General features: G+C 42.3%; 7 non-coding genes across 7 annotated transcripts; all 7 read right to left on the bottom strand.

Annotated features, from left to right (window-relative positions):
• Positions 1-15771: 15771 nt before the first annotated feature.
• On the bottom strand, positions 15772-15844 carry TRNAR-CCU (transfer RNA arginine (anticodon CCU)). Its single transcript has one exon. It is a non-coding gene; the product is annotated as a tRNA-Arg (tRNA).
• Positions 15845-16098: 254 nt separating this feature from the next.
• On the bottom strand, positions 16099-16191 carry TRNAI-UAU (transfer RNA isoleucine (anticodon UAU)). Its single transcript is given in 2 exon segments — positions 16099-16134; positions 16154-16191. It is a non-coding gene; the product is annotated as a tRNA-Ile (tRNA).
• A 1072-nt stretch (positions 16192-17263) lies between these two features.
• On the bottom strand, positions 17264-17336 carry TRNAR-CCU (transfer RNA arginine (anticodon CCU)). The gene has a single exon. It is a non-coding gene; the product is annotated as a tRNA-Arg (tRNA).
• Positions 17337-17590: 254 nt separating this feature from the next.
• TRNAI-UAU (transfer RNA isoleucine (anticodon UAU)) lies at positions 17591-17683 on the bottom strand. Its single transcript is given in 2 exon segments — positions 17591-17626; positions 17646-17683. It is a non-coding gene; the product is annotated as a tRNA-Ile (tRNA).
• A 1157-nt stretch (positions 17684-18840) lies between these two features.
• Positions 18841-18933, bottom strand: TRNAI-UAU (transfer RNA isoleucine (anticodon UAU)). Its single transcript is given in 2 exon segments — positions 18841-18876; positions 18896-18933. It is a non-coding gene; the product is annotated as a tRNA-Ile (tRNA).
• A 1317-nt stretch (positions 18934-20250) lies between these two features.
• On the bottom strand, positions 20251-20323 carry TRNAR-CCU (transfer RNA arginine (anticodon CCU)). The gene has a single exon. It is a non-coding gene; the product is annotated as a tRNA-Arg (tRNA).
• Positions 20324-20577: 254 nt separating this feature from the next.
• TRNAI-UAU (transfer RNA isoleucine (anticodon UAU)) lies at positions 20578-20670 on the bottom strand. Its single transcript is given in 2 exon segments — positions 20578-20613; positions 20633-20670. It is a non-coding gene; the product is annotated as a tRNA-Ile (tRNA).
• Between the last annotated feature and the right edge of the window lie 699 nt (positions 20671-21369).

Here is a 21369-nt window from a genome sequence, read left to right as displayed (position 1 = left end):
AAGTCCGATCCATACAAAAATGGTACCGATAAAAACTCCAGAACACGGCACAAAAAAAATGAGCCCTCATATCGGCCCGTACGCGGAAAAATAAAAAAAAGTAATAGGGGTTCGAAAATGAGAATTTTTTTATGTATAAATTTTCCTGCATGTAGTTATGATTTTTTTCAGAAGTACAACAAATTCAAACCTATATAAGTAGGGTATCATTTTAACCGTATGAACCTACAGAATAAAGATAAGGTGTCAGTTTTACCAAAAAACTCACTGCGTAGAAACGGAAGCCCCCAAAATTTACAAAATGAAAATTTTTCTTCAATTTTGTCGCACAATAAATTTTTCTTCCGTTTTGCAGTGGAATTTTGGGGAAAATGACTGTCACTGCAAAGTAGAATTGGTGGCGCAAATAATAAGCCATCATATGGAATTTTATATGCAAAATTGAAAGCGTTAGGATTTTTAGAAGGTGAGGAGGATAAAATGAAAATGCAAAAACGGAAAAACCCTGCGTCCTTAAGGGGTTAAGTGTTCCCTTAATTTTTTTATTTTTTTTTACAGTGTATATAAAACTCAATGGGTGACATTTATCATTAGGTGTCTATTGTAGACACAGATCTACCCCTTTACACTGCTTGTCTAATTTACACTCTTGCTCAAAATTTACAAAAGTTGCACACATCCTTTGATAAATTTTGCGCAAATATAGAAACGCCTCCCCCTTGCTCTACTGTGCACTCCTTCTCTACCTCAGACATCACAGAGCTGCACTTCACAGAGCTGTGGCATTTTCCCGCCGTACACTGCTCACATAGCTAGAAGTGCAGGAGCTGCAGTGTAAAATCATAAATCTTTATGAAGTACACAGAATGGGAAGATTTATCAATCAGCCTGAAACCCTAATTGTCTGTTTTTTCACACAGCAACCAATCACAGCTCAGCTTTCCAATTTTAACACTCTCTTGTAAAGTGAAAATTGAGCTGTGATTGGTTTCTATGGGGAAAAAACAGACAATTAGGGTTTCAGGCTGATTGATAAAACAGGGCCAATCTGTCCCCTTACCTCTATCAGTTTTTACCAACGAGAATGCCTCCAAGTGTTGCAAAACCTTGGCATGCTGGGAGTTGCAGTTTTGCAACAGCTGGAGGCACCCTGGTTGGTAAATACTGTGTACATGTACCAGAGCTGACTTTGTGATCATGTACATGTAGCAGAAATTAGTGTGCGGCATGTGTATGGAGCAGAGCTGAATGTGTGATTATGTGTATGCATGACCACACACACACAGCTCTGCTGCATACACATGATCACACACTCAGCTCTGTTGCATACACACAATCACACACTCAGCTGTGCTGCATACACATAGTCACACACTCAGCTCTGCTGCATATCACAGTCACACACTCAGCTCTGCTGCATATACACAATCTCACACACAGCTCTGCTGCATATACACAATCACACGCTCAGCTCTGCTGCATATCACATAGTCACACACTCAGCTCTGCTACATATACACAACCACACACTCAGGTCTGCTGCATATATATATACAATCACACACTAAGCTCTGCTGCATATCACAATCACACACTCAGCACTTCTGCATAAACAGTCACACACTCAGCTCTGCTGCATATACACAACCGCACACTCAGCTCTGCTGCATATACACAATCACACACTCAGCTCTGCTACATATCACAATCACACACTCAGTTCTGCTGCATACAGTCACACACTCAGCTCTGCTGCATATACACAATCACATACTCAGCTACATACACACAATCACACACTCACCTCTGCTGCATACACATGATCACACATCTGCATAGACCTAACAGCTGTATCTTCTTCTCCCTCCCTGCACATACAGTGGTATTCTTAGCTGTATGGTCACCATGGTTATATTACACAGGTGCAATCTCCTGCACTCATCAAGGACAGCAGGAGTTAAAATTTTACACAGTTCTATGGATCTACAGTCTGTACAGACCTGAGTCTAATCTAAATATGTATGACATATTGCTGGACTTATTCTTAGAACATTTTAAGTGTCCTCCTTGATGGTGTATATTTGCACAGTAAAATCAGGACTTGCGCAAAATTTCTGCGTGTAAAGAGAAAAGACGCAGTTGATTAATCGATGTCCACCACATAATCAGCTCTACCATGCACCATGATTTAGAATTTAACTTGTAAATTTCTATCAAAAATTGCGCAAAAAAACCCTGCAAAAAACAGAATTGCGCAAAAAAAGATTGCGCAATATAGACAGTGAAAACTGTGTGTATATAATGATAAATTCCCTCCAATGTGTGTATGTATGTTCCATCATCACGTCCAAATGGCTTAAGATATTAACATGAAACTTTGCACACATGTTAGGCTGGGTACACATCACGTTTTAGGCAATACGGGAGCTGAAACCGGGCGCTCCCGTATTCCTGCCGTATGTGGCCTGTATGTAATGTATTTCAATGAGCCGACCGGAGTGAAACGCTGACTCCAGTCGGCTCAATTTTGCCCCATATACGGTTTTCCAACCGGACCTAAAACAATGGTCACCACGGTTTTAGGTACGGTGGGAAATCCGCATATGGGGCAAAAATGAGCCGACCGGAGTCAGCATTGCACTCCGGTCGGCTCATTGAAATACATTACAAACGGGCCATACACATACCAGAATGTAGAATATGGTAAGGTGGTTCTACATAGACCACTATTTATTATAGTCATCCAGCATGAAAGTATAAGAAGAAAAAAAAGAAGTTCTCCGGATGTTCCTAAAATTAAACTTTTACTTAGATCAATTAAAATATTTATAATCATTAGGTGTATGGTTAATGAAGTTGCCCGGTGGCAAAAATAAAGATAGAAATAGAGAATATGCTGATAGTTAGGAGATGGCTGAGCCCAGCCAATCCTCCACTAGCACAATCACTGATAAAATACGATACAAATACTGCCAGCGCAATCACTGGAAGATGAGAATCAATGTAGAGTACCGCTAAAATACAAAACATATACCGCCAACGTATTTCTGTCACCTGTCACAGTGATTTAATCAGGGAGGTATGCTAATGATTATATAATAAATAGTGGTCTATGTAGAACCACCTTACCATATTCTACGTTCTAGTATTTATTTAGAATTTTGTCTATGGCAGGATTTCTGAATAGCACCTTGGACACTAACAACTGGCTCACGGAGGCACGTGATGTTTTCTCCGAAAATACCTATGTCCAGCCAAAATATACTCCCTCTATGACTAACTAGTTTGTATAAACAACACATAACTTCTTTTTGGGAGATTCAGGGTTTTGAGAGCTATCTTAAAAACAATATAGTCCCTCGTGGCCTACGAGTTCCGGTTCTTCCTTCAACAAGACTTAGAACACCTCTAGTTCTCTCGAGATGGGAAGCGGAAGCAACAACTTGCTCCCTTAAATTCATGAATATTTTGTTGGAGGAAGAAAGGAGACTCCTGGAATCTATTTCCACTAGGTTACAGGAACAGAAAGAAGTGGTACTTCGTTTTAAAACAGATTCAGAGTTCAACAATAAGGAAACACAATTACAAAACCAAATTGAGAGATATCAATTACAAAACCAAATTGAGAGATATCAGGGATTTGGCTGATTTTAAGGAGAACTGTGTGTACAGTGTACTGGATAAAAACACCTCTGCAAGAGACACTGAGACAGACGTTACATCTTCTGATACTGACCATTCACAGAACCAGAGAGGAGGGGTCAATAAAGGCACCTATAGAAACAAGAGGGGACGAGGAAGAGGTGGACACAGGGGCTCATGCTATAATCAACCTGCACCATGTGGTGGTGCCACATCCTCTTCTTCCTCACCTTTTTTTTTTAGAGGGTAACCCAAGGGACCCCTATCAACTTCGGGGTCCTAGCCCCCGCAGACCACAATAGAGACACTGAAGGATATGACTCAATTACAGATTATTAGCCTTTCTAGTTGCACGCTTACTGATATTCAAACACATGTCCCTTCTTAAAGGTCTATCCTTTGTCCCTTCTGTTAAACACAATAGTTTTGAATGGACAAAGGATCTACATTTATTTGCCCAACACCTTAAATGGCACAAATTCTTTAAATTAAGGGATAAACGGGATACACAGTCTTTTGGGCTAACAGAACAGGATTTGACTACCATTAGGCAACTAGTTGGACTATTGGATTAAAATGAACGTATACCAGGTCAAGGACCACAAATGGACCTAAAACTAAAGAGCAAGTTGTTTCCACCTATAGGTTTCACATCTTGTATAGATGTATTCCTTCAACTTGTCCTTAGAGATATTGAAGTTATGCCGTCTCAACACATGGGCCACAGGGATAACCTCACACATCAGGAGAAATATGCCTTAAAACAACTACAGAGTAATGACCAACTGGTCATTAAATCTGCGGATAAGGGAGGAAATATTGTTTTGCTCAACAAACCCAAGTATATTAGAATGTGCAGGAGACTTCTTGATGATCAAGAAACTTATGAAACCCTGTCACATGATCCTGCAAATCAATATCTGACATCCTGAAAAATGCCCTCTCCAAAAAACGTATTGATCAAAAAGAATATGATTTCCTGACAACTTCTTCTCCAGTGATTCCCACATTTTACGCGTTACCTAAAGTACATAAAGGGTTTATACCCCTAAAAGGATGCCCCATTGTATCAGGGGTGGGTAGTATCAATATGTGGGTGTCTATGTCAATAAAATATTAGGCCAATTTGTATTTTCTGAGAGACACCATGGACTTGCTCCAACAAGTGGAGGGCATTACCATCGACAATGAGACCATCTTAGCTAGTATAGATGTCGAAGCCCTCTACTCGTCTATACATCATCATGTTAGTTTGCAGGCAGTGGAATATTTTCTGAATACTAGGGGCGCTCACTTTCATGAACACAACACATTTGTTCTTCAATTATTAGAGTTTGTGCTTACGCATAACTACTTTTTGTTCCAAGGCCGAGTCTACCACCAACTCAGGGGGACCGCTATGGGGAGCCCCTGTGCCCCCAGCTATGCGAATCTCACCCTGGGTTGGTGGGAGGCCACCATCCTATTCTCAGATGACAGGGAACATTTCAGTGAACATGCATTGATGTGGTTACGATTCATCGATGATGTGTTTGTGTTATTTGTACAACTGTTACAGAAGATTAATATTAGCAACATCGGCCTCCTCTTTACTTATGAGACTCAGGAGAAACTTAATTTTCTGGATGTCAGTATCATCAGGGAGAAAGATGGTACACTTCAAAGTACCATCTTCCGTAAAGCTACTTCCAGGAACAGCCTCCTGAGGTGGGAGAGCTGCCACTCGGGTCCCCTCAAAAGGGGGATCCCTAAAGGGCAGTTTCTCCGCCTCAGGAGGAACTGCTCTCGTCCTGAGGATTATGAGAATGAAGCGCGTATCATGAAACAACGGTTTTAGGACAGAGGCTATCCAGATTATGTACTTTAATAAAGCCTATAGAGAGGCCTCCATGAGATCACGGAGTGAACTTCTCACTCCGAAGCAGAGCACTGATACGTTGACCAATCTACCACCCGCCAGAATCATCGGCACATATGATAAGCTTTCTATCCCTATACGTGACATCATCTGAAAACATTGGGATATACAAAACATTTACCCGGATTTACGGGAAATTATTACTGACATGCCCCAAATTACTTATAGAAAAGGCCGCAGTCTTGGTGACATGCTTGTACACAGCCATCTCCGACAAACGGATTCCATCTCCCAAACCTGGCTGGGTCGCATGTCACCAACCAAGGGTTGCTTTAAATGTGGCTATTGTCAGGCATGCCAGTATGTGATTAAAACCTATACATTACCACATCAAAATGAACGGATCGCCATTCCCCATTTTATAAATTGCTCCACTAAGGGAGTTATCTACCTTGCTATGTGTTCTTGCCCCATGTTACATAGTTACATAGTTAGTACGGTCGAAAAAAGACATATGTCCATCAAGTTCAACCAGGGAATTAAGGGGGAGGGGTGTGGCGCGATATTGGGGAAGGGATGAGATTTTATATTTCTTCATAAGCATTAATCTTATTTTGTTCCAGGAATGTATCTAATTCTGTTTTAAAGCTGTTAATTGTTCCTGCTGTGACCAGTTCCTGAGGTAGACTGTTCCATAAGTTCACAGTTCTCATGGTAAAGAAGGCGTGTCGCCCCTTGAGACTAAACTTTTTCTTCTCCAGAAGGAGGGAGTGCCCCCTCGTCCTTTGGGGGGGTTTAACCTGGAACAGTTTTTCTCCATATTTTTTGTATGGGCCATTAATATACTTATATACGTTTATCATATCCCCCCTTAAACGTCTCTTCTCAAGACTAAACAATTGTAACTCCTTTAATCGCTCCTCATAGCTAAGATGTTCCATTCCCCATATTAGTTTAGTCGCGCGTCTCTGCACCCGTTCCAACTCCGCAGTGTCCCTTTTATGGACAGGTGCCCAAAACTGAACAGCATATTCCAGGTAAGGCCGTACCAATGATTTATAAAGGGGGAGTATTATGTCCCTGTCCCTTGAGTCCATGCCTCTTTTGATACATGACAATATCCTGCCGGCTTTGGAAGCAGCAGCCTGACATTGCATGCTATTCTGTAGTCTGTGATCTACAAGTACACCCAGATCCTTCTCTACCAGTGACTCTGCCAGTTTAATCCCCCCTAAGACATACGATGCATGCAGGTTATTAGTACCCAGATGCATAACTTTACATTTATCCACATTGAACCTCATTTGCCAAGTGGATGCCCAGACACTTAGTCTATCCAAGTCATCTTGTAACTTATGCACATCCTCTATAGACTGTACTGTGCTACAAAGCTTGGTGTCATCTGCAAAGATAGAAACAGAGCTGTTAATACCATCCTCTATATCATTAATAAAGAAATTAAACAACAGCGGGCCCAGTACAGAACCTTGGGGTACACCACTAATAACCGGGGACCAATCAGAGTACGAATCATTGACCACCACTCTCTGGGTACGATCCATGAGCCAGTGTTCAATCCAGTTACAAACTAAAATTTCCAAACCCAAAGACCTTAACTTACCTGTCAGACGTCTATGAGGGACAGTATCAAATGCTTTAGCAAAATCCAGAAACACTATATCCACAGCCATTCCTCTGTCAAGGCTTCTACTCACCTCTTCATAAAAGCAAATTAGATTGGTTTGACAACTTCTATCCTTAGTAAACCCATGCTGGCTATCGCTTATAATACAATTATCCCCTATGTATTCCTGTATGTAATCCCTTATAAGTCCTTCAAACAATTTACCCACAATGCACGTTAAACTTACCGGTCTATAGTTTCCTGGGGAAGACCTAGAGCCCTTTTTGAAGATTGGCACCACATTCGCCTTGCGCCAGTCCCTTGGCACAATACCAGACACCAGAGAATCTCTAAATATCATGAACAGGGGTACAGATATTACTGAACTTACCTCTCTAAGAAGAGAATTTTAGAGCACATTGGGGATATTAGGAATTCACGAGACACCTCAGTTGCAAACCACATGAATAATGTCCATGGAGGCTCCCTGGACCAAATATAATTTGTTGGCATTGAAAGGGCGTTCATCTCTGAGAGAAAGGGGGATTTAGATTATTACTCCAGAAAGAATGCCACTGGATTTACAATCTCAGTACAGTAGCCCCCCATGGTCTTAATGAACAGATCCATTTTGGGTGTTTTCTATAGTTATTCATTCCTTATGGTCCCACACGGGATAACCAATTAGGTAGTCAGGGGCGGCTGTAGTCAGCTGTGAGGAGATAGTGGTCATCCATTTACATTAGGGTTGACCAGTTGGCTATAGGAGGTTCCTGTGCGGGACCGCCTAGGCTTTAGGGGCCCCTATCTAGGGACAACTAGGTGTAGCATAGGTTCCCTAGAGCCACATTATACTCCCCTCCCTCTATTCAAATAGTCTATACCCCCTCCCTCAGTGTGGGACCATCGGAAATAAATTGTGGACCCCTTTATGACATAATATCATGAAGGGTTTATTGCAATTTTTCATTTAGTTTTATAACTACTGATACATTTGTTATATCTTTTAGTTAATATCCCTAACAATTATTACTAACAACATATATGATCCACAGTGTGCTCTAATTAAGTCACACTTTATTCTACCATTGGTTCTGGTGGTTATTAATAGTCCCATCTTGCTTTGTTAAGTTTTACTTTATTTACCTATATTTGATAATGTCACTGGAGCCTCTGGTGCTAACAAAATATAAAATAAAATGATTATGTACAATATGTGGTGATGATCTACATCCCATCACATAAATTCACATTCTTATTGGTAATGATGGGGTTAACCCGCCTCATCTGACTGCGGTTATTCCTTTAACATAGTGTATTACAGATCCAGTTGCTTATAATCATCCAAGGTTAGACTTACCTGCCAGTATGCTTTCCATATACATCGCTCTAGCTGTAATTACTATGCGCTGGCATCTGCGCATCAAAGCGCACACCCCTGTGACGGCATCTCTCAGGGGGCGTGGCTAGGCGCGCTTATAATCAGCAAGGAGTGGACGTGATGTCAGACGCCATCGCCTCGCTGGATCCTGCGAGTGAGCCGGTAATCCCCGGCTCCCTGCTACTTGCAGGTGTCTCACGTTGGTACTCTGTTTATCCGCGGAAACCGTGAGTAATATGGACTGTCTCTGTACAGCTCTATAGATGTTTTCTCCTCACAGGACATCATAGTGAGAGAAATGTTTCTTGCTTTCTTTTTTAGGTGGATCGCAGGATATTTTAAACGGACAGTGGATGTTTGCTAATTTTTTCCCCCTACAGGCTATGCTAAATATACCTGAGCATATGTGACATGTTTGAATCCACTACCTTTATTTGAGTGCAATGTTATAAATTATATCCCTTGCACATGCTACTATGATACCTACTATGATACTTGATAAATACATATAGCATACCTCTCTGATGAAATCACCGTGAAATATATGTTACTGCATAACTTCCAAATGGCTGGAGATATTTCGATAATACGTGGTCAAATGTTGTTTATATGTCCACTAAAAATATGGGATAGTTAATTTAACCCTTAACTACCCCCATTTGTGAGGGTCGGGTTGTTTGTTTAACCCCTTAACGACGCAGGACGTATATTTACGTCCTGCGCCGGCTCCCGCGATATGAAGCGGGATCGTGCCGCGATCCCACATCATATCGCGTCGATCCCGGCGCTCATCAACGGCCGGGACCCGCGGCTAATACCACACATCGCCGATCACGGCGATGTGCGGTATTAACCCTTTAGAAGCGGCGGTCAAAGCTGACCGCCGCTTCTAAAGTGAAAGTGACCCAGCTGCTCAGTCGGGCTGTTCGGGACCGCCGCGGTGAAATCGCGGCGCCCCGAACAGCTGACAGGACACCGGGAGGGCCCTTACCTGCCTCCTCGGTGTCCGATCGGCGAATGATGTGATCTGTGTAAAAGATCAGTGTGTGCAGTGTTATAGATCCCTATGGGACCTATAACACTGCAAAAAAAAAAGTACAAAAAAAAAGTACAAAAAAAAAGTGTTAATAAAGGTCATTTAACCCCTTCCCTAATAAAAGTTTGCACATTTGCCTGAGGAAGTGCCCGATCCGGGCAAGAAACGCGTTGCTACTGTGTGCTCAATAAATATCTTTATATGAACGATGGATGACCATTCAAATCTCCTTTACTGCTGTTTATTGCGCCTATTGAGGATCATCTTTCCTTTCCTGTTCCTCATAAAAAAAATAAAACAGTGCAAAAAAAAATAAAAATAAACATATGTGGTATCGCCGCGTGCGTAAATGTCCGAACTATAAAAATATACGTTTTTGCCTGCGGTCGGGAAACCGCATACATCCGGAAACGAAGCCGACCGGAGGCTGCGGTTCACTCCGGTCGGCTCATAGACATACATTAAATACGGTTCCCGAATACAGCTGAGTGCGGGCTCCGCGATTAAGCCCCGCCCCCCTCCTCCCAACCGTATACGGGAGCCGTATTTAAGAAAACGTGGTGTGAACCCAGCCTTACACAGATAGCTTAAACAGACAGGAAGTAACCTTTGTTCCAGGAAGTTCTTCCACCATCTTGAGGTCACTCTTCCACTGTGCAGGCAGCATGTATCTATCTCTCCCATGAGGTTTGGGACATCATCACCTGTAAGTGCCTTTCTGCTTAGCAATTTGTCATTTATGCTAGGCTAATGATTCCATGTGTACTGATATGTTGTTATTGTATTGTATTGTATTGCAGTTTCACAGACTAAAATAAAGTTGGATTCCTCTGGTGGACAATACAAGCATGGGCTTCTGTTTACTGGAGTCTCTAACAAGTGTTTAGCTGTCCGTTTAGAATCACACATAGTTAGTGTTTTGAGAGCAGAACAGTGAAAAGGTGTTAGCACAGCAAGCCTGGAGATAGGAGTTGCTGCACAGACAGAATGAGTCTAAGATCAGGAAGTCAGTATAATGCTGAAGATCAGCTACCCGGGACACATCAAGGCAGGGAGAGCGCGCCAAGTGTCCAGCAGGATGATGTACGCTCACGCTCATCTAGATCAGCAAGATCCAGTCAGATTTCATCAGCAAGTACCCTTTTTGCCAGGGCTCGCGCCAAAGAAGAGGCTGCTCGCGTTCAGCTAGAAGAGAAAAGAGGCTGCCATTATGAAGGAAAGATCAGAGAAAGAGGCTGCCATTATGAAGGAACGATCAGAGAAAGAGGCTGCCATTATGAAGGAAAGATCGGAGAAAGAGGCTGCCATTATAAAAGAAAAAACAGAACAGGAAGCAAAGTTGCATATTCTTCAACCTCAGTGTGCAGCCGCTGCTGCAGCAGCAGAAGCAGCAGCTTATGCGGACATTGAGCGGTCTGGAATGGAATCTATCCACGAAGGCCCAGATGTGCCCGAGAAACCGCTTTCCTCTGCAGAACGCACTAGGGTGTATGTCCAAGATATTTTAAGTGGCAGTTCAACAATACCGTTTCTCAATCCAAAGTCAGCTGAATTTAAACCAAAACCATCAGAACTCCTGAGCGCACGAAAACAAACCCATGAGGCTGGCAGTACCAGAGTGATGAAAGAAGAATCCTCACCGCAGCAACCCAAACACCAGAGCATGCAAGAAGTCACTAAATATCTTATCCGTAAAGAAATGGTTAATGCAGGCTTCCTCAAGTTTGATGACTGCCCAGAAAATTACTGGGCATGGAAGGCTTCTTTTCTGAATGCAGTCAAAGACTTGGACTTAACAGCAGCTGAGACGCTAGACCTGATGGCAAAGTGGCTTGGGTCTGAGTCTGCAGAGCATGCAAGAAGGATGTGCAGGATACACCTATTTAACCCTTCTGTAGGACTCGATATGGCCTGGCAAAGGCTAGAAGAAAGATATGGATCACCAGAGGCAATTGAAGATGCTCTGATGAAAAGACTGGAGTCTTTCCCTAAGCTAAACAGCAAAGACAATTTTAAACTGCAAGAGCTGGGTGATATTCTTTGGGAAGTCCAGTGTGCCAAAGAAGAAGGTTATTTAAGGGGACTTGCACATTTAGATACTGCCAACGGTACTAAGCCTATAGTGGAGAAACTACATCACCACCTACAAGAGAAATGGGTGAGTGTTGTAGCTAAATACAAAGAAGAACATGGTGTCCCCTCCCCCCTTTCTTTGTGTTTTCTAGGTTTGTACAGCAGCAAGCTAGGATGAGGTGCGATCCCAGTTTTTCCTTCATCACCAGCAGCCAACTGCCTAAGGCAGAAAAGCCACCTAGATCCTACAATAGGACTTCAGTGATCACCCACAAGACAACAGTTCCCTCTGAGGACCCAGGAGATTCAAGCAGCTGCAAGGTAAACACCTTTGAAGGCCCTGACAGACTTTGCCCACTGCATAAAAACCCCCATTCTGTAAACAAGTGCAAAGGGTTCAAAAGTAAACCTATCAAGGAAAGGTTAGCCTTTCTTAGACAAAACGGCATATGCTTCAAATGTTGTGAATCCACCAAACATATAGCCAAAGACTGCAAAATACAAGCGAATTGCTCAGAATGTGGCAGTGACAGACACATCTCAGCTCTGCACCCCAATACTTTGCATTGACCATTAGAGGTCACTGAAACCCCAAAAGATGAGGGCAGGGAGCAAAAAGATAAACCAGCTATCCCAGTAATGTCCAAATGCACTGAAATCTGTGGTGACAGTACAAATCCACGCTCATGTTCCAAGATCTGCCTAGCAACAGTGTATCCCACAGGGAAAAGAGAAAAGGCAGTAAAGATGTATGTGGTTCTGGATGAACAAAGTAACAGATCGATGGCAAGGTCAGACTTTTTTGATGCCTTCAACATTACATCAAGTGCAGTTCCATACACCCTAAAGACATGTGCAGGAGTGATAGAAACTTCAGGGAGAAGAGCTACTGACTTTACTATTGAGTCTCTTGACAAGAGAATCCATCTCTCACTTCCCACTTTAATAGAGTGTGATATGATACCAGATGATAAATCAGAGATCCCTACACCAGAAGTGGCCCTTCATCATCCTCATCTTAATGCAATATCTCACCTTATTCCAGCTGTCCAGACAGACGCCTCTATTCTTCTACATCTTGGAAGAGACATTCTACAGGTGCATAAGGTACGCCAACAAATTAATGAACCCTTTAATGCACAAAGACTTTACTTGGGGTGGGTTATAGTAGGAGAAGTTTGTCTGGGAGCAGCTCATCGGCCTGACAGTGTCAACACTTCTAAGACATCTGTGTTAACAAATGGACGCACGTCCCTTCTCAGTCCATGCCAAAACAGCTTTGTTGTTAAAGAAACCCAAAAACCATACTGTGGCTCTCCTTCCAGTTATGATAGGAATATTAGTAGTGGTCCCGACAATTTAGGGAACTCAGTGTTCCAGAAGACAAAAGATGATGACAAACAAGCAATGTCCATAGATGATCAAACCTTTCCCCACATCATGAATAAAGAGACTTTCCAAGATAAGAACAACAATTGGGTAGTCCCTTTACCTTTTCGCACACCAAGATGTTATTTACCTAGTAACAGAGAGCAAGCCATGAAGCGCTTAAACACTACGCAAAACTTTGCAAAGAAAGCCTGAAGTGAAAAAAAGACTTTACAGAATTTATCAAAAGGATGCTGGACATTAATTATGCTGAATTAGCACCATCACTGGATAAAGGTAAAGAACACTGGTATCTGCCAATGTTTGGCGTTTACCATCCACACAAGCCAGATCAAATAAGAGTTGTGTTCGTTTCCAGTGCTCAACATGAAGGCATTTCACTAAATGATGTACTGCTGAGTGGCCCAGACCTAAATAACACACTTCTGGGTGTTCTCTTATGCTTCAGGAAGGAGCCTATTGCCTTCACAGCTGATGTGCAACAGATGTTTTATTGTTTTCTAGTGAGAGAGGACCATCGAGACTACCATCGTTTCCTGTGGTACAAGGATAACGACATAGATAAAGAGGTAACAGAGTACAGAATGAGAGTACATGTTTTTGGTAATAGCCCTTCCCCTGCTGTTGCCATATTCTGTATACGGAAAGCTGCCCAGAAAGGTGCAGAACGTTATGGTCAAGATGTCAAGCACTTTGTGATGAGACATTTCTATGTAGATGACGGACTTGCTTCAGCAAACACACCTGAAGGAGCAGTCAACATTCTCAACAAAGCAAAACAAATGCTGGCAGAGTCTAATCTGCGACTACATAAGATTGCCTCTAACAGCAAACAAGTTATGGAAGCTTTCACCGCAGAAGAAAGAGCTAAAGACCTCAAAGACCTTTGCCTGGGAAAAGACACCCTTCCATTGCAGAAAAGTCTAGGCCTAAGCTGGGATCTAGATAGAGACTGTTTTGTGTTTCAGGTTTCTTCAGCAGAAAAGCCATTCACAAGAAGAGGGATCCTATCCACTGTTAACAGTCTCTACGACCCTCTCGGGTTTGTGGCACCAGTCACCATAAAAGGTAAGGCCTCAGTTTGTGAATTGTCAAGTGGAGAAAGTGAGTGGGATGCCTTACTTTCACAAGAAAGACTCCATGAGTGGGTCCAATGGACAGAGTCTTTACAAGCCTTGCAATGTTTACAAATATCCAGGTGTTATGTTCCTGTTTCATTGTCACAGGCCTGCAAAAAAGAACTGTACATATTTTCAGATGCATCTGTTATAGCAATAGGTGCCGTTGCTTACTTGAAGGCAAGCGATGTAGGAAATGTCTGCCATGTTGGATTTGTTATGGGAAAATCCAAGCTAAGTCCTAGGCCAGCACACACAATCCCACGTCTAGAGTTATGTGCAGCTGTACTAGTGGTTGAACTGTATGAGCTAGTGAGAGACGAGATAGACCTAGACCTAGAGCTAGATGCTGGGAAATTCTTTACAGACAGTAAAACAGTCCTAGGCTATATCTGCAACACTTCAAAGAGATTCTTTTTATATGTTTCTAATCGGGTGAACAGGATCAGACAAACAACACGTCCAGAGCAATGGTTCTATGTGCCCTCAGAACAAAATCCTGCAGATTATGCTACCAGGCCTACACAGATAGCTTGCCTTCAGAACTCTATATGGTTCTCAGGTCCACCTTTTCTGTATCAGATGGCTGTAGATAATCCTGACACCAATGTTTACCCTTTAGTGGAGCCCGAAGCTGATCCTGAAATTAGGTCAGAAGTAGTAAGCTTCAGTACTAAAGCCCTTGACGCTAGACTGCAGCCACATCGTTTTGTAAGATTTTCGGACTGGAAGAGACTGAACAGGGTTGTAGCGAAGTTAATCCATGTTGCCAAAAGCTTCCAAAAAGAAACTTAATGATGATCAACCTGGAAGTTGGAGAGTTTTCCATGAAAGGGTTAGTTTAGAAGAACTTTCACTAGCCAAGAGAGTTATAATTTCTTCTGTACAGCGCACATGTTTCAGGCAAGAATATGACTGTATTCAACAGCAAAAGAAGCTTCCTAAACATAGCCGGCTTACAAAACTAAGTCCCTTTATAGATCAATATGGACTATTGAGAGTAGGTGGCCGTTTATCTTATGCCACGCTGTCAGATGAGGAGAAACAGCCTGTCATCATTCCTCACGATCACCACATTGCTACCTTGATCATAAGATATTATCACAGTCAAACAGTACACCAAGGGCGACAAATTACTGAAGGTGCAATCAGAGATGCAGGATTCTGGATTCTTGGTGGAAAACGTCTAGTTTCTGCAATCATTCACAAATGTGTTGTATGCCGTAAGCTCAGAGGGAGATTTGAAAGCCAAAAGATGGCAGAATTACCAAAAGATAGAGTCAATCCTGAACCTCCATTCACTAGTGTGGGTGTTGATGTGTTTGGTCCCTGGGAAGTTGTAACACGCCGAACTAGAGGAGGCAGCGCTGACAGCAAACGCTGGGCTGTTCTTTTCACGTGTCTTTCTATAAGAGCAATGCATATAGAATTGATTGAGTCCATGTCAGCATCCAGTTTCCTTAATGCTCTGAGAAGATTATTTTCTGTTCGTGGTCCGGCTAAGTTGATTCGCTCAGAATGATAAGCATGGTACCAGATTTTGCAAGATTGAATTCACAAGGAAGAGAATCATTAGAGAAGCCAATCAATCACATTTTATCTTGAACTAAAACTCATTGATGGATACCTGGTATAGAGAAGGAAAGCATACACCCCAGATGGGACTCGAACCCACAATCCCTGGCTTAGGAGGCCAGTGCCTTATCCATTAGGCCACTGGGGCTGGATGTTTGCAGTATGATGATAGTTAGTTTACAATCAAATATTCTCATGTTAAAAAGTTATCAAGGCTGGTCTTTTAGCGTTTGTTTTCCAATCGGGAAAACAATCTTAATAACGTGCCTGCTTTCTTAGGACGAGAGCGAGAACTTCTTTTGTTGTGTCGTTTTGATAATTTGCTTGCAATACATGGAAAACGGGTAAAAGACTTTGCTGCCCTACTGCAGTTTTTATATAACAATAAAGGTTAGAAAAGAATGCTCCAGGTGAGGCTCGAACTCACAACCTCGGCATTGCTCAACAGTTACTGCTTTATAAGTAACGCGTGCTGACCGATTGCGCCACTGGAGCTTTGCATGTGCTTCACAAGCCCGCTTTACAAGGGTGCTTTCTATGATCAGTATCAGATCTGGCTTTTGCGAGATCGACTTTACAAGCAACTTGGACATGAATTATTAGAGAAGACAGTGGAACACATTTAATGAAACTAAAACACACCCTTTGTTACCTTAAAGAGGGAAGAAAAGCAAGCACCCCAGATGGGACTGGAACCCACTATCCCTGGCTTAGGAGTCCACTAGGGCTAGCCACCTGTGGGGAAACGTTATGATATGTTATTTTAAAAAGCGTGCTTTCTATGATCAGTATCAGATCTGGTTTTTGCGAGATCGACTTTACAAGCAACTTGGACATGAATTATTAGAGAAGACAGTGGAACACATTTAACGAAACTAAAACACACCCTTGGTTACCTTAAAGAGGGAAGAAAAGGAAGCATCCCAGATGGGACTGGAACCCACTATCTCTGGCTTAGGAGTCCACTGGTGCTAGCCACCTGTGGGGAAACGTGATGATATGTTTTTTTTAAAAAGCGTGCTTTCTGTGATCAGTATCAGATCTGGCTTTTGCGAGATCGACTTTACAAGCAACTTGGACATGAATTATTAGAGAAGACAGTGGAACACATTTAACAGAACTAAAACACACCCTTGGTTACCTTAAAGAGGGAAGAAAAGCAAGCACCCCAGATGGGACTGGAACCCACTATCCCTGGCTTAGGAGTCCACTGGGGCTAGCCACCTGTGGGGAAACATGAAGATATGTTTTTTTAAAAAGCAAATTTTCTATTGTGATTGAGTAATCAAGGATGGTCTTTTGCTGTTTACCTTTAGATGCGGAAAACAATCTTAATCGTGTGCTTGCTTGCTTTCGTCAAGAGCGAGGCTTTCCTTTGTTGTCTCATTCCAACAGCAGCCAGAAGGCATTGAATGGCTACAGATGGATTGTTTCCATGATAAGCATGGTACCAGATTTTGCAAGATTGAATTCACAAGGAAGAGAATCATTAGAGAAGCCAATCAATCACATTTTATCTTGAACTAAAACTCATTGATGGATACCTGGTATAGAGAAGGAAAGCATACACCCCAGATGGGACTCGAACCCACAATCCCTGGCTTAGGAGGCCAGTGCCTTATCCATTAGGCCACTGGGGCTGGATGTTTGCAGTATGATGATAGTTAGTTTACAATCAAATATTCTCATGTTAAAAAGTTATCAAGGCTGGTCTTTTAGCGTTTGTTTTCCAATCGGGAAAACAATCTTAATAACGTGCCTGCTTTCTTAGGACGAGAGCGAGAACTTCTTTTGTTGTGTCGTTTTGATAATTTGCTTTCAATACATGGAAAACGGGTAAAAGACTTTGCTGCCCTACTGCAGTTTTTATATAACAATAAAGGTTAGAAAAGAATGCTCCAGGTGAGGCTCGAACTAACAACCTCGGCATTGCTCAACAGTTACTGCTTTATAAGTACCGTGCGCTGACCTATTGCGCCACTGGAGCTTTGCATGTGCATCACAAGCCTGCTTTACAAGGGTGCTTTCTATGATCAGTATCAGATCTGGCTTTTGCGAGATCGACTTTACAAGCAACTTGGACATGAATTATTAGAGAACACAGTGGAACACATTTAATGAAACTAAAACACACCCTTTGTTACCTTAAAGAGGGAAGAAAAGCAAGCACCCCAGATGGGACTGGAACCCACTATCCTGGCTTAGGAGTCCACTGGGGCTAGCCACCTGTGGGGAAACGTGATGATATGTTATTTTAAAAAGCGTGCTTTCTATGATCAGTATCAGATCTGGTTTTTGCGAGATCGACTTTACAAGCAACTTGGACATGAATTATTAGAGAAGACAGTGGAACACATTTAACGAAACTAAAACACACCCTTGGTTACCTTAAAGAGGGAAGAAAAGCAAGCATCCCAGATGGGACTGGAACCCACTATCCCTGGCTTAGGAGTCCACTGGGGCTAGCCACCTGTGGGGAAACATGATGATATGTTTTTTTAAAAAGCAAAATTTCTATTGTGATTGAGTAATCAAGGATGGTCTTTTGCTGTTTACCTTTAGATGCGGAAAACAATCTTAATCGTGTGCTTGCTTGCTTTCGTCAAGAGCGAGGCTTTCCTTTGTTGTCTTATTCCATCAGCAGCCAGAAGGCATTGAATGGCTACAGATGGATTGTTTCCATGATAAGCATGGTACCAGATTTTGCAAGATTGAATTCACAAGGAAGAGAACCATTAGAGAAGCGAATCAATCACATTTTATCTTGAACTAAAACTCATTGATGGATACCTGGTATAGAGAAGGAAAGCATACACCCCAGATAGGACTCGAACCCACAATCCCCGGCTTAGGAGGCCAGTGCCTTCTCCATTAGGCCACTGGAGCTGGATGTTTGCAGTATGATGATAGATAGTTAGTTTACAATGAAATATTCTCATGTTAAAAAGTTATCAAGGCTTGTCTTTTACCGTTTGTTTTCCAATCGGGAAAACAATCTTAATAACGTGCCTGCTTTCTTAGGACGAGAGCGAGAACTTCTTTTGTTGTGTCGTTTTGATAATTTGCTTGCAATACATGGAAAACGGGTAAAAGACTTTGCTGCCCTACTGCAGTTTTTATATAACAATAAAGGTTAGAAAACAATGCTCCAGGTGAGGCTCGAACTCACAACCTCGGCATTGCTCAACAGTTACTGCTTTATAAGTACCGCGCGCTGACCGATTGCGCCACTGGAGCTTTGCATGTGTTTCACAAGCCTGCTTTACAAGGGTGCTTTCTATGATCAGTATCAGATCTGGATTTTGCGAGATCGACTTTACAAGCAACTTGGACATGAATTATTAGAGAAGACAGTGGAACACATTTAATGAAACTAAAACACACCCTTTGTTACTTTAAAGAGGGAAGAAAAGCAAGCACCCCAGATGGGACTGGAACCCACTATCCCTGGCTTAGGAGTCCACTGGGGCTAGCCACCTGTGGGGAAACGTGATGATATGTTATTTTAAAAAGCGTGCTTTCTATGATCAGTATCAGATCTGTTTTTTGCGAGATCGACTTTACAAGCAACTTGGACATGAATTATTAGAGAAGACAGTGGAACACATTTAACGAAACTAAAACACACCCTTGGTTACCTTAAAGAGGGAAGAAAAGCAAGCATCCCAGATGGGACTGGAACCCACTATCTCTGGCTTAGGAGTCCACTGGGGCTAGCCACCTGTGGGGAAACGTGATGATATGTTTTTTTTTAAAAGCGTGCTTTCTATGATTAGTATCAGATCTGGCTTTTGCGAGATCGACTTTACAAGCAACTTGGACATGAATTATTAGAGAAGACAGTCTAACACATTTAACAGAACTAAAACACACCCTTGGTTACCTTAAAGAGGGAAGAAAAGGAAGCATCCCAGATGGGACTGGAACCCACTATCTCTGGCTTAGGAGTCCACTGGTGCTAGCCACCTGTGGGGAAACGTGATGATATGTTTTTTTTAAAAAGCGTGCTTTCTGTGATCAGTATCAGATCTGGCTTTTGCGAGATCGACTTTACAAGCAACTTGGACATGAATTATTAGAGAAGACAGTGGAACACATTTAACAGAACTAAAACACACCCTTGGTTACCTTAAAGAGGGAAGAAAAGCAAGCACCCCAGATGGGACTGGAACCCACTATCCCTGGCTTAGGAGTCCACTGGGGCTAGCCACCTGTGGGGAAACATGAAGATATGTTTTTTTAAAAAGCAAATTTTCTATTGTGATTGAGTAATCAATGATGGTCTTTTGCTGTTTACCTTTAGATGCGGAAAACAATCTTAATCGTGTGCTTGCTTGCTTTCGTCAAGAGCGAGGCTTTCCTTTGTTGTCTCATTTCAACAGCAGCCAGAAGGCATTGAATGGCTACAGATGGATTGTTTCCATGATAAGCATGGTACCAGATTTTGCAAGATTGAATTCACAAGCAAGAGAATCATTAGAGAAGCCAATCAATCACATTTTATCTTGAACTAAAACTCATTGATGGATACCTGGTATAGAGAAGGAAAGCATACACCCCAGATGGGACTCGAACCCTCAATCCCTGGCTTAGGAGGCCAGTGCCTTATCCATTAGGCCACTGGGGCTGGATGTTTGCAGTATGATGATAGTTAGTTTACAATCAAATATTCTCATGTTAAAAAGTTATCAAGGCTGGTCTTTTAGCGTTTGTTTTCCAATCGGGAAAACAATCTTAATAACGTGCCTGCTTTCTTAGGACGAGAGCGAGAACTTCTTTTGTTGTGTCGTTTTGATAATTTGCTTTCAATACATGGAAAACGGGTAAAAGACTTTGCTGCCCTACTGCAGTTTTTATATAACAATAAAGGTTAGAAAAGAATGCTCCAGGTGAGGCTCGAACTAACAACCTCGGCATTGCTCAACAGTTACTGCTTTATAAGTACCGTGCGCTGACCGATTGCGCCACTGGAGCTTTGCATGTGCTTCACAAGCCTGCTTTACAAGGGTGCTTTCTATGATCAGTATCAGATCTGGCTTTTGCGAGATCGACTTTACAAGCAACTTGGACATGAATTATTAGAGAACACAGTGGAACACATTTAATGAAACTAAAACACACCCTTTGTTACCTTAAAGAGGGAAGAAAAGCAAGCACCCCAGATGGGACTGGAACCCACTATCCTGGCTTAGGAGTCCACTGGGGCTAGCCACCTGTGGGGAAACGTGATGATATGTTATTTTAAAAAGCGTGCTTTCTATGATCAGTATCAGATCTGGTTTTTGCGAGATCGACTTTACAAGCAACTTGGACATGAATTATTAGAGAAGACAGTGGAACACATTTAACGAAACTAAAACACACCCTTGGTTACCTTAAAGAGGGAAGAAAAGCAAGCATCCCAGATGGGACTGGAACCCACTATCCCTGGCTTAGGAGTCCACTGGGGCTAGCCACCTGTGGGGAAACATGATGATATGTTTTTTTAAAAAGCAAAATTTCTATTGTGATTGAGTAATCAAGGATGGTCTTTTGCTGTTTACCTTTAGATGCGGAAAACAATCTTAATCGTGTGCTTGCTTGCTTTCATCAAGAGCGAGGCTTTCCTTTGTTGTCTCATTCCATCAGCAGCCAGAAGGCATTAAATGGCTACAGATGGATTGTTTCCATGAT

The sequence above is a fragment of the Hyla sarda genome, chromosome 4 (assembly GCF_029499605.1).
Source record: "Hyla sarda isolate aHylSar1 chromosome 4, aHylSar1.hap1, whole genome shotgun sequence".
In the NCBI taxonomy this organism is placed as follows: Eukaryota; Metazoa; Chordata; class Amphibia; order Anura; family Hylidae; genus Hyla; species Hyla sarda.
The sequence above is the reverse complement of the archived record's forward strand: the minus strand, read 5'-3'. Positions and strand labels throughout refer to the sequence as shown.